Below are 13,072 nucleotides of genomic sequence, written 5' to 3' on the forward strand. Positions count from 1 at the left end.
ACACATGGTGCGCTACAGTCAAGAAGCTCGCTGGAGTACCCTTCCTTCCCTGCTGTGAGCGAGCAGAACTTGAGCCGAACGCAGGTCTTTCCGAAACCAAGAGCTCAGAGAGAGCCTGCAGCACTTAACCAAATGCTTGGATCCCTGCACTCATTAAGAACAATTTGAGTTATAATGCGGCTGAATCTAAGCCATTACGTCAAACAAAGCAAAAACAATGCAATAAATAAATAAATAAATAAAAGCCATAAGGCTGTTAAAGCTTCCCGCACTTTCCTGTTTGCGAGCACTCATTGTACTCGATTACGGAGCTCTTTCACAAATTGCTGGCATAAACAGCGAGGGGATGCATTTAGAGGACTTTTTGGGTCTTGTTTGTTGTCGGAAGTGGGAACAGAAGAGAATTTACAGACTTTACAGACTTGGTCCTACATGACTTTTTTTTTGTGATTCATATCCATCACATCTAGAATTCTTGTTCCAATACTACATGCAAATGTCCGGTGTAGATTAGCATTTGCATACGGCATCTCCAGCACAGAGAGAGGAGCAGCTACAACCGGTTAATGAATGCGCGCCTGCCACTGCACATTGAATTTGGTGTTACCGACCAGGGAGATGAGCTTCCCACTGTAAATATTTCATGAGGTGCAGCTCAAAGAAGGCTTTCCACAAGTCTGCCTCTTGAAAAATGTTAGATGAATATTATATACAAGATATCCCCCTGTGCTCATATCTAGCATGCGAGGAAGGAGTGATCGTTCATTCTCGGATGCTGACAAAGACAGGGCTGTGAAAAGATATTTTTCCCACATTTCTTCTGCTTTTGTTGTCTTACATCATTACGCAACTTTTAATGCCCGACAACAGCAGTGTCAGTAAACAAGAAGGGCAGTTTTCAAGCATTGATTTCATTCATTTAGGAGGGGAATAAAAAAAGCTATCCAAGCCATCCTGGTGGTATATGTAAACATATTTGTGCCCTTGTTAAATTATGAATGACTGATTTACTTGACCTGTAGAATCAATTACTCAATAAAACAAAACTTGTCTGTAAGGAAGAAGGCTAACTAATCTATAGGCAATCAATCAATGTTATTTGTATAGCACATTTCAGCAACAAGGCAAGTGCAAGTGCTTTTTATATCATAAAAACATACAGTCAACAATTGAGAAATCAGTGACAAACACTGCATTTTGATGAGTGCAATCATCAAGATAATACATGTCGAATATGTTGGTCAATTTTTCATACACACCATCCTCTGATGTAAAGAAATTCATGGATAGGTGACACTGAGATCTGTTTGTCTGTGGAGAGTTAAAGCTTTAAGACTCCAGTAAACCACAGCAAGACGTGTTAATCACAAATGATTAACATGGGAAACAGTGGTGAATTCTTCCAGGAGTGACCGAACTACTAAAATTACTCCAACAGCACATCAATTTCCCATGCAGGAGGTCTGGAAATATCCCACAACTTCATCTAAAGGCTTGCCTCACTTAAGTTTAGAGATCATGGTTTGAGCAATAAAATAGAGACTGGGCAAAAAATTACGTCTGTGGAAGAGTGCCAAGGTGAAAACCATGAAGAACACAAAGGGCTGTCACGTTTCCTAACAAACAATGATCTCTGAGTGTGGTGCTTGCAGTGGTCCACTGTGTGGTGGAGAAGCGGGATGTGCTGGTATCATGGTTGGGGGTGGCTGATTGTGGGAAATCATGTGGGGTGGGAAGTTCATGGAGTTGGGATTGGGGTTTATTGAGAGGCTTGTTTGGACTATGTGGACTTTTTCTTGGCCCCATCTTTGGATGGAGTCCAGGTGCGGGTTTGTTGGTCTTTGGGGGCCGAGAACACATCAGGGAGTACCTACTAGATCCAGGGGCTGGGCTACTTGGACCTGGCAGCAAAGTGTGTACAGGGAGTGCGATTGTGTGTAGGCGGTCCATTTTTGTGTATTTATGTCAGGTTTGTGTGTGAGTGTTCATGTGCGCAGGAGTGCAGGAACATGTGATTGTGTGTGCCTATTTATCTGTCAGGTTAGGTCTTGGGCTCCCCCCCGCCCCCATCCTGGATCATCTCAGGGCTCCTCCCAAATATGGGCCTATTTTTCCCCCAGTGGCTTGTGCCTCTGCCCACATGCTAAAGCAATAGTGGTTCTTCCAGGGTTTGGAGCTCACATATGTGCCAGCTCACTCCTGGTGGCTGTTGGCTGGAAGAAACCCTCAATACACCCACAGGTGTTTGGATTCAGGTGTTTACAGATACACACTATATATATATAATTGGGCTGCGGTTGTCACTCAATGTATCTTGTATTAGTAACATGTACATTTCAGTGATGCAGTTGTAATTGTTATAAATGATATGTTGTTGTCACTGTGGTCTCTCATCTGTTTTATTTGGTCCTTTCTGCAGGTGTAGAAGCAGACTTCTGGGTGTTATCTTGTATGCTCTTTATCCTTCTCTCTGTTTTTATTTCCCTTTTCCTTGCTGTCTTCCAATTTGAAATAAACCTAAATTTTTAACTATATATATTTAGAGCACTTGAGAAAAACAACCTTACACCAACATTAAACATGGTTGTTTTAATGAGTTGATCTGAGGTTGCTTTGCTTCCTCATGGTGATTTTTTTTTTATAATTGATAAATTCAATAATTCTCTTCTTTAGCTGAAAATTATGAAGGATCATGTCCAGCCATCTGTGAGACAACTGCTTCCTTTCCACAGTACAGTAATACAATATGTAGTCCTGTGCACATTTGGTTTATTTTATGATTTTGCTCAAATCTATATCATCACTACGAGATGGGAAAGTTTAGAGATTTTCTTCATCTGAAAGCTAGATGCTGTTCCAGAACAACGTGACCTCAGAGCTTGGAAAGCTTTGCTGTGTTTATGTAACAAAGAAACCTTGTGTTCCTCAGCTTGTTTTTTTTTTTTTTTCTTTGCTCATAGCAAAAGGTCCTCATGCATCCTGATGAGTTCCAAGCAAAACATTGATCAGCGGAGGGTTGCTGCGGATCAGAAAGAATGAATGAAAGTGGGGTGCTTGAAATCTTTGAGACTCCTCAGCGGAGGACATTCATGTTTTGGCTGCGGGGTCCTTTATGGAAACAGAATTGTCCTAAAATGAATGTGCTGTTTTCAAAGTCTGGCCTCATCTCAAAAAGCGGTCTTCATGAAATTTTTATGCGTAAAACAGGCCCCAAAAGAGATGTTTTTTAAACCTAAACAAACCAATATCAAGCAGCATCTCCACTTACGTTTATAGAGAAAGATACTGAACCAATTTCTAATTTTCTTTGAGGTCTGACCTGCTAATTCCAATTTTGACCAATTCCAATTTTTCAATCTTGGTACTATAAGAGAACACAATGTTCTGGCTATTTTTTTCAAAGCAGTCGCAGTTTTAAATCCAAACAAAAAATTAAATAGTTGAAAGACTAGTCCATAATGTACATTAAAAACTGTCAGTGCATGTTGTTAGCTTCATATAAATGAAATGGAAATAGTAATTCTGAGTTTTGACGTGTATTTTTATATACCTTTATCGTTATCAGACAGCCACACAAATCAACGTTAGCTAAACCTTAACGAATAGTATTTCTGTATTGTAATTTTTGGGGCATTGACCTGCCAGTCACCATCCAGCCATCACTTTATTGTCTTATCTGAAATTAGATTTGAGCATTTATGGTATCATTTATCACTTCTTGTGAAAAAAAAATATTATCCTGGTAAGAATTTTCTCTTATTGCCTTGATGAATTTTAATGATTTTTTTTTAAATGAAACAAAACTGACAGAATTATTTTAAAAATCTCATTTTTACTATTTCCTCCACTGTTTCAGTAAATTTGAAAAATATGATTAAATGCTGTTCCTGTGTGGAGTTAGTGATATCAGTCAGACTTTTTTAATCAACTGTCGTCACAAAGAAGCAAGTTTCAAACGGCAATGTTTGGGTGCCATGAATGTTGATCCCTGCAATCACAACCTAAAAAAAAGTAATAGTTTAAATGTTTTTCTCCAGGCTAAATATATATATATTTTTTAGCAAAGTCATGCAGTGGAATGGCAAGAAAAATGATGATAAAGGAATCATCTTGGGCTTTGCCGTGGAAACTTATCAGATTTCTACCAAAGCAGACATCGTTCATTGTAAACTAGTCTTCTTCCCGACTGCTAAGCAGGTTTCTGGCAGAATTGGTTTGCAGGTTCTTCTGGTGCATTCCTTCCTCAAGAGATAAATTACCTTTATGACTTTTTTAGCCTGCCTATCGTTCATGTCCTGATGAACAGGGTGTAGATGCTCTCCTTTCTGTGCCATAAGTGACTTCTGCGGATTGTTTATGCCTCTACTTCAGTGACCTCAAGTGTTCCCCCATAATATTCTTCTCCTCTTTCCTCTTATGTTCACTACTTTGACTGCAAGAAAGAAGACTGCACATCAAACAGACTGTGCTTGCACAGATTTATACAAAGGGTAATAACTGGCTTTTTACTTAATAGCTGTTTAAGCTACTATCAGGATTTGGATTTGCTCCATAGACCCTCTGTGCACCAGAGAAAAGCGCCACACTAAGGACCCGCCCTCGTTCTTATTTTTATCCCTGCCATTAATGTCTTTTCTTTCACTAACTCTCTTGCTTTCATCCGCCTTCCCACCCGTCTCCGTCCTTCATTTCCTTGTGTTTTCTCAGTCACGGTTCTTCATCATTTTCCGATGGTGACTTGACTCTTATTGACCAGAAAGGACCAATCGAGAATGTAAAAAATATGACAATTTGTCCTAAGGCTACATTTTTTGTTAGAAGAAAAAAATTGTTAGAAAAAATCTAACATAATTTGTGTAAAAAAGAAAAAAAAAAGAAAAAAAAGAAAAACGAAGAAGAAATTTGGCTACATGTGAAGAAGTAGTTACCGCCTAAACTGAAACTTGTTGGAATGGCTGTGCTGATCAACACATTGCAAAAGCCATCAATCTTTGGCAATAACTGGCAGTGAGTCTTTTCTGGTCCACCCTTCTTTTACTCTCGGCCATATTGTAGGGTGTTCGAGTATGTTCAATGACCATTCTGAAAAGTTCTTTTTTTTCTTCTTTTTAAAGTCCTTTAGATATGACCTTGGTGGTGTGTTTTGGATTATCGTCCTGCTTCATAACTACATGTGCTTAAACTTCAGGTCTAAAATTAATTAGTACCACCATTAGAAGGCTGCCTGGCAGTGCTCTTTACTTTGGCAGTCAATCAAGTTTATGTGTATAGCACATTTCAGCACCATGGCAGTTAAAGTGCTTTGCATTGTTAAAACATAAAAAAAACAAACGCATCGTATGGTCAACAGTTGTGAAAACCAATAACAGACATTACATTTTGTCAAGAGCCACTGTTAAAATCATCAATCACCACATCGATAATATTGATTAATGGTCCAGTTACTATTAAAGGCAGCACTAAGCAGTTGGGTTTTTTGGTCTTGATTTAAAGGCACCCAGTGTTTCAGCAGTTTTACAGTTTTCTGGAAGTCTGTTCCAGATTTGTGGTGCATAGAAGCTGAATGCTGCTTCTCCATGTTTGCATCTGGTTCTGGGGATGCAGAGCAGAACCAGAACACCTCAGAGGACTGGAAGGTTGATACAACAACAACAGATCTTTAATATACTGTGGTGCTAAGCCGTGATTTTTAAACTAACAGCAGCATTTTAAAGTCTATTCTCTGAGCTCCAGGGAGTGAGTGGAAGCACTTAAGAAATGGGTGATGTTCTTAATCTTTCTGGTTTTAGAGAGAACACCAGCAGCAGCATTCTGGATCAGCTGAAGCGAGAGGTTTGATTTTTTTTTTTTTAGGCAAACCTGTAAAGACGCTGTGGCAGTAATCAATGTGACTAAAGATGAACACATGGATGCGTTTCTCTAGATTTTGCTGAAACATTGGTCCTTTAATCCTGGAAATATTCTTCAGGTGATAGAAGGCCGACTTTGTGACCGTCTTTATGTGACTGATGGTTCAGGTCAGAGTTCAGTCCATCTCTATACCCAGATTCCAGGACTGTTGCTAGTTTCTCGCTGTAATGACTCACTCTAGATCAGGGGTGTCAAACTCCAGTCCTCTGCTGTCCTGCAGTTTTTAGATGTGCCACAGGTACAAAACACTGCAATGAAATGGCTTGATTACCTCCTCCTTGTGTAGATAAGTTCTCCAGAGCCTTGCTAACAACCTAATTATTCTATTCAGGTGTGGTGGAGCAGAGGGACATCTAAAAGTTGCAGGACTCCGGCCCTAGAGGACTGGACTTTGACACCTGTGCTCTAGATCATTCCTCTTTAGGTCCAAAGATAGGAACCTGTCTCCCATTGATCCATTGTGCTCTGTGTCTTTACAACTTTTCTTTAATTACTTTATACTGGGGCAAGATTTGTGGTCAATTGACATAATTGAGTCTATTTTATATCGTCAGACTGATTCTAGCCTAGGCCTCGCTAATAAAACTGAAGAAAAGCCATGTGGTTTGGGTATTTTTTCTTTAACAACAAACAAACTCACACCTGCCCTTTGTCTTTACTCATATTATTTTTGCCTGATGTTAAATTATTTTGGATGATTTGAAACATTCAGAGTTGTTTTTCATGTCACTTCTCTTTCTGCATAGGACCTGGTCTGCCACTCAAACTTCAAACTGGAACTTAACAAGCAAGACTAACGAGGTTTTGAGTATGCCATTTGTCCTTTTATTGCCTACAGCAAACAGTTTCATTGCTCATTGGGTGTGAAAAGAGCAAATCAGACAAGAGACGCCTTCTGTGAAGTTTTTTTTTTTTTTTTTTTACAAAATTTTTTATTCCTTCACATTTATTCATTTTCCATTTTTTATGGTAAAATCCACAAAAAGTTGGCAGTTCTGACAGTCTTAACATCCCAGAAACAGGAAAGAAAAAGCTGACGAGTTTTAGCAGTAAAACACTTTAGCTTTTTCCTTTTAAAGTAAAAAAAAGAAAAAACAGCTAACTGATATTTGTTCTCCATCACGCTGTCCCACTTACAAAATAGTCTCCAACAAAAAAAAAAGTCCTACTTGCATCACAGTGAATGCAGATTCTATTTAGATGGGAAATCAAAGTTCAGATGGCATTGTCATCTTTTTTCCTTTAATTATTTGTGCAGTTTCTTTGTAAAGGAGATCATTCAGACTCCCTCAGCTAGTCGGTCTCATCAACAAAGCACATGGATATTTTTAATTAAGCATCATAAAGGTATCCACTTCCAATGATTTTAACAGTTTGTAAAGAGACTGGTATTTAAAAGATTATAATCTAACCCAAGATTTTAAACATTCTGAACACTGAATGGTTAATCTCTAGTCAGTTTTTGTGGCAACTGTCTCTGAATGAGGTTAAAGACTTCATATCTTTTTATTATTTTATCTACTACCAACAGTACACTGTTTTGGATAAGCCTTAATGTTCTTAATCATCTTAGTCAGATTAGAACAAAAAAAAAATAGTAATTGATTCTAGTTTTTGGGAAATTGCTGCAGCTGAAATTAATTGCATGTCTGTTTTTATTCATATTATTTTACTACAAATTTATCAAATTAATTTATCAATTTATCACACATCTATGATGTTGTAATTATTGTGAAGCACTATGGTCAAATGAGATTGTTGTAAATGTGCTTTATAAATACATTTTGATTAGATTAGATTAAATATTTGTCTGAGAAACCAGAGCCTTTCAGCTTAAATAGCTGAAAGCAACAACTAGGGATGGACAAGCATTTCCCTCCAAACATAATTTTTAGAATATCAATCTAATTTTTACATTAGACAAAAATATATTGCAGAAACTTAACAATATATGCAATTTTTCAGATCATGATTTCAGGATGAAAATCCTGCGTTTGAATACCAGATTGTGGTTTTTCTGCATGGAGTTAGCATGTTCTCTCTGGGTTCTCTGTCTACCTCCCACTATCCAGAAACATGACTTTTAGCTTAATTAGCCTCTCTGAAATGCCCTTAGGTATGAGAGTGTGTGTGCCTGGTTGTTTGTCCTGTGTGTTTCTGTATTGCCCCTGGCGACCCGTCTCTTGCCCAAAGGCAGCTGGAGATGTCCGCCGGCCGGTTGTCTGGGGCTGCTTTACGATTTGTCATAATTGACTGAATCACAAACTCTGCTCTCTGTGTGACAATCCTTTAGGAAAAGGAAAAGGAGCTAGAGGAGCTGCATTTCCATTACAAATAACAATTCCACAATTGCAGGATTTCCATTCAATAAGAAACGCAATTAAAATCCATCCATCCATTTTCTTACATCCTTATCCCATTGGGGTCAGGAGGGGTGCTGGTGCCTATATCCAGCTGTCAATGGGTGAGAGGCGGGGTCACCCTCCACAGGTCGCCAGTCCATCACAGGCAATTAAAATCCCATGTGAATAAATTTGTTCACGTTATAAATCTGTAGCCCTGTCCGTGTGAGATGACCTCACTATTTCTGAAAGCTATGCGTTGTGTTTGAAGGGTTGTTGTCAGAGTGAAGGCTGAGGCAGGAGTCAGACACACAGTGTTTGAGGTCATGGCTGAGACGGTTACATTTATTCGGCACGCTTGATAGCGGCTTCACCTTCTGAACTATAAGAAATCACTGTGTGTTAACATAACTCACATTAAAGCGGTTTTCCAAATACAGCATATATTAAAAAGAACAATACAAAATTAAATACTCATTGATTAAACATAAGAAATTATTACTGAGGCTATTAAGTCATTCACATAACCCGGGGAGTGCCAGCAAAACTTACAGCTGATATTTATAAGACGGTCTTAGTGAGATGAACCAACATCAAAATAACTGGCTATAGTGAGGAGCCAGCGATTAGTGTAACACCAATCGAAATCCTGCCAGCTCATGGTAGCAGAAGCCAAAGTACGGTGTTCATTAAAGGACAAACTACACCAACTGCTGTAATCCAAAGAACAATTATGACACCTTGGTGGTTTCTGCTGACATATTTAAGCCACTGCCCTACAAGTCATTATAAAACATGCAACACCATGATCTTTCAACTACTTCCTGTTGTCTTCTTCGCGGTCTGTGCAAGTGGCAACATCCGGTTGTTGATCACGTGACTTGTGTGATACAAAAAAAAAATGTGTACCCACAGAAGTTTTGCAAAAAAAAAAAAAAAAAAAGAAAACACCTCATCCTAGCACCCAAACTCTTGAAATCTTGTAATTGGGAGGTTTCCATTAAGCAAATTTGCTTACAAAATGTTAAATTTATTATCTACTTTTCATTGAAGGTAAATGTAGAAAAATTGCCATCTGGCACCATGAAGCGACCCGCCGTGTGGACTGTTAGGTCTGTTTGCTCCGTTTGCTCCAGCCCCAATGCTTCCTCTTCCACGAAGGCTTCTTTGTGTGACCCAGTCGGTGAGAGTGTAACGGAACAAAGCGGAGGAAGATTTAATCTAACTGCAGAGGTGGCCGTAACAAGCGTATCAGCGAGCCGCAGAACAGGGCCAGATACACGGAAGGGGACCTGAAAAGGTCACAAAATCTTCAACAAATCCTCTCCGAGTGCACTCAGAGTGAGACAAGGCAGACAACCAGCGGCCATCCGTTCTGTCCCACTTGACGGGGACAAACAGCAGCTCACCAGGAAGCTACGAAGGGAACAAAAGCAAATCTTTGGCCAAAGAAAAAAGAAAAGAAGAAAGGAAACTGTGAGGGAAAGAGGGATGTGGGTGGAAGAAAGAAATGGAAATAAAAAGGGACGAAACTCATGAGCTGCCCTTCGTCTCAGGTGGGCTCTCAAAACACCGGCCTTACAGAGCGACGGGAGACAACAGGTTGAAAACACTCAAAAAAAAAAAAAAAGAAAAAGGAGAAAAGGATCGATAGCTCCCGCTAGTTTGCTTGGACGAGTGCTTGCTGCTTTGCTCCAGCCATGCGTACCGCTTCCAGACCCCCTCCCACTGCTGTCCGTCTTTTCTCCGGTCTTTTTCAGCTATTCCTTTCCGTCTCTGCTTCTCCGTTATGCCTGAGCTGCTGGCAGGAGAAGTGAAGGCAGCGTTTTATCCTCCTATGAGCACATTAAACAGCTGACAGGGAGCGGCTTTCCAAAGTCTGAAACTGGATTTTTGACATATCTCCTCTACCACTTTTTATAGTCCTGCCTCCTCTCTTCAATCCCCAGTTCTGTACGTTGTAAGACGCAATAAGTGGACTTGGTTCTAAAAAAAAAAAATGTATTCAAACTCATTGCCTCAAAAAAAAAAAAAAAAGAAAACCCGGAAAGTTTTCAAAAATTTTAAATGTTAGTGCAAGCTGTACAACTCAAGTTTAAAGAACTCAACAAGCTTGGTAATTTGGAGTCAGCTGTAATGAACTCCTACTGTACAACCCAATTTGTTCTCCTTACTGAAAAAACATAAGTTTAAATTTGTTAAACTAAAACAAAAATGTGTCATTTTAATGAGTGTAACTTCAGTAAACTTAACAAATTTGAAGATATTGTAATTATTTCACACATCAAAACCTTATGTGACAGTACTGTGGTAATGTTAGCATCTCACTAATAAACAATTGCTGGTAAACAGGAGAAACAAATACTAATCCGTTTTGAAATAAACGCACCTGCTATAGTTTACTCACAGAGGCCTTTGAGTTAGCTTAGGTGTGAGGGATGGATGAGGCCTTGTCCGTGACCAAGCGGGTACCACTGGACATCTGAGTTGAAAGGTGCTTCACTGCGCCGGGCAACATGGAGAACTCTGGCAAAACCCGACCAACGTCAATGTCAGAGAGTCCAGATAATTCCTCTCCGTTCACTGTGCGATAAAAGTCTCTTGTTTAGTTTCTTATATCTGGCTAAGGATAATATACTCTCATACAGTTACCAATAGTCTGCGGGCAAATGCAGACTATTTGCATTTGCAAATAGTCTGCATTTGACGCTATATGACGCTAATATATGATTAGCGTCATATATTTATGACGCTAATCACGTCATAAATATATGACGTGATTAGCGTCATATATTTACGCCCTGAACCATTTACAGCAAGTACTCACTCACCCGGAGGTTAAACAGTCCAAAACAATAAAGTCGACTCTGCATCCGCACGTATATTGTCACTGTTTCTCTTTAGCTTAGCTCCTTCAGCCTCCTTCTAGCACAGCAAACTAGCAGTCGAACCCCGCAGGCTGACCTTTCACCTGCCTCACTTAGGTCCCGCCCTCACACATATGATTGGACAATCTGTTTACATCAACAAATGAAATAAAAGCTTGACTGCACAACAGCGTAGATAGTGAAAAAAAAATTTTTTTAGATGTACGTTTCAAACAAACGTGCGGCAAATAAACAGTACTTTTACACAAAATAAATGACAAAACGTTTGATGGCTTAAATAATTATTTTAAATTATTTATGAATAACTATTAACTAATTAATGAATAGATTTTATTGTGCTTTTAACCCAAGTTACAGCAATTATTTTTGCTTTTAATATATTTCTTGACGTGAACAATTACTAACTCCAGTAATAGACTTTATAATTTAGCGTCATTAGTCTGAAATAAATATTTTAGACAGAGCCACGTTTATTTTCTTTGTATGCAGATAAACCCCAAGGCAATTTTTTTAAAACTCGAAACTACTAATATAAAAATAAAATTACTTGATTTAAACAGTTCCTCAAATTAAATAAATTAACTTATCAAGCATATTTTTTTATTCAAAAGTTCACACTGCTTGTTTAGATGAGTACAAACAACAGGTTGGTGAGAAGCTATGTTCACTTGAAGTCTTTTATTAAAAAGAATGTTTTGTTTTACGATGAAGCTTTCTTTCTTCAATATATCACAACCTAAGCTCCATAGCAGACTTTTTTTTCTTCATTTTTTCATTAAAAACCTGATATTGGCCCAGCCACAGTCATCCACTTCTTCAACAATGGCAGTACCTCTCTCTTCACAGTTAGTCAATATGCTTAATTTTATTCTATTTCACAGCGCGGTCCAGAAAAATGACTTCAGCTGAATGTGGGAGGATTTCACTCAGCGGCCTGAATGACTTTCAATGAAACCTGCCTCAGTCCTCCTTAAGGAGCAGCTTATACAACTCCAGGAACTAAATTACTTTTCATGTCCACTGTCGGGCTTTAGGCATCTCTGGAGGTTTCCTGGGCAATAAAGTGGTTTCATCCAAAAATACAAAATGAAATCTAATTATAAAGTTGGTGAAAAAGTACCACGGCGACTTGAGGCGAAAGTCAAAAAGTAAACTGGTAAAGGTTTTTTGGTCAATGTATTAAGATTTACTATTACTTGTCATGTCAGTTATCCTGAATCTCACCTTTAATTGGTGAAATGTAAAGCTAAGTAATTATGTGTAATTATTTAACCTTAATATTTTTCACATTTTCAATGGGGTTTCCCCATCTAGACAAACAAATGGAGACAATTACAGAAAAAGGTACAGCCTGTAAACTTTCATTGGATTATGCGCTACTGTGATTCAAGAAAAGGTCAGTTTCTTCAATATATTAAAAATTTTTCAAAATTGAAGAAGACAAGTTCCAGTAGTGAGATCTAGTAGTGAGAGTTTTGCGTTACATGCCGCCTCTACTCCAACAAAGTCTGAAATGGTGCGCTCTTTCATTTTCCAGTAGTCTGGTGAAAACCATCGTCTTGTTCTATGTTTGCTTCGTACAGAGGGTCTGGAGCCTTTGCTAGTGAGAAACAATCGCTTGTCGGAGGCTTGGACTACACTGAAGTTTTATACAATGACATCTGGTTTTACCAAATCGCTAACGTTTGGCAGTGGCATATGTAGCACGACTGTTCGAATGAGGTGGATATTAATGAGAGGGGTCAGGACATTTTCGCCAGCTATAAAATATCTTAAACATCCGTCTTGCTCCGACTTTAGCTGCTCAGTATTGGGAAGAATGGCAAACAGGGACTAACTGCATTCACTTTCTCTGCATTGCTAAAACTACAACCCTTAAAATCTGAGGTTTCTGTGATGCAACAAAATGAGATCATTACAAATCATCTTAAG

The 13,072-nt window shown here is 38.7% G+C and overlaps 1 long non-coding RNA gene across 1 annotated transcript; it reads right to left on the reverse strand.

Annotated features, from left to right (window-relative positions):
• Positions 1-8,479: 8,479 nt before the first annotated feature.
• LOC106924600 (uncharacterized) lies at positions 8,480-11,237 on the reverse strand. The gene is made up of 3 exons (XR_001419665.2): positions 11,084-11,237; positions 10,642-10,835; positions 8,480-10,238 (listed from the first exon to the last, which is right to left on the reverse strand). It is a non-coding gene; the product is annotated as an uncharacterized LOC106924600 (long non-coding RNA).
• Positions 11,238-13,072: the final 1,835 nt, after the last annotated feature.

The sequence above is a fragment of the Poecilia mexicana genome, unplaced genomic scaffold, assembly GCF_051168715.1.
Source record: "Poecilia mexicana isolate PSO_F unplaced genomic scaffold, ASM5116871v1 scaffold_11, whole genome shotgun sequence".
Classification (NCBI taxonomy): domain Eukaryota; kingdom Metazoa; phylum Chordata; class Actinopteri; order Cyprinodontiformes; family Poeciliidae; genus Poecilia; species Poecilia mexicana.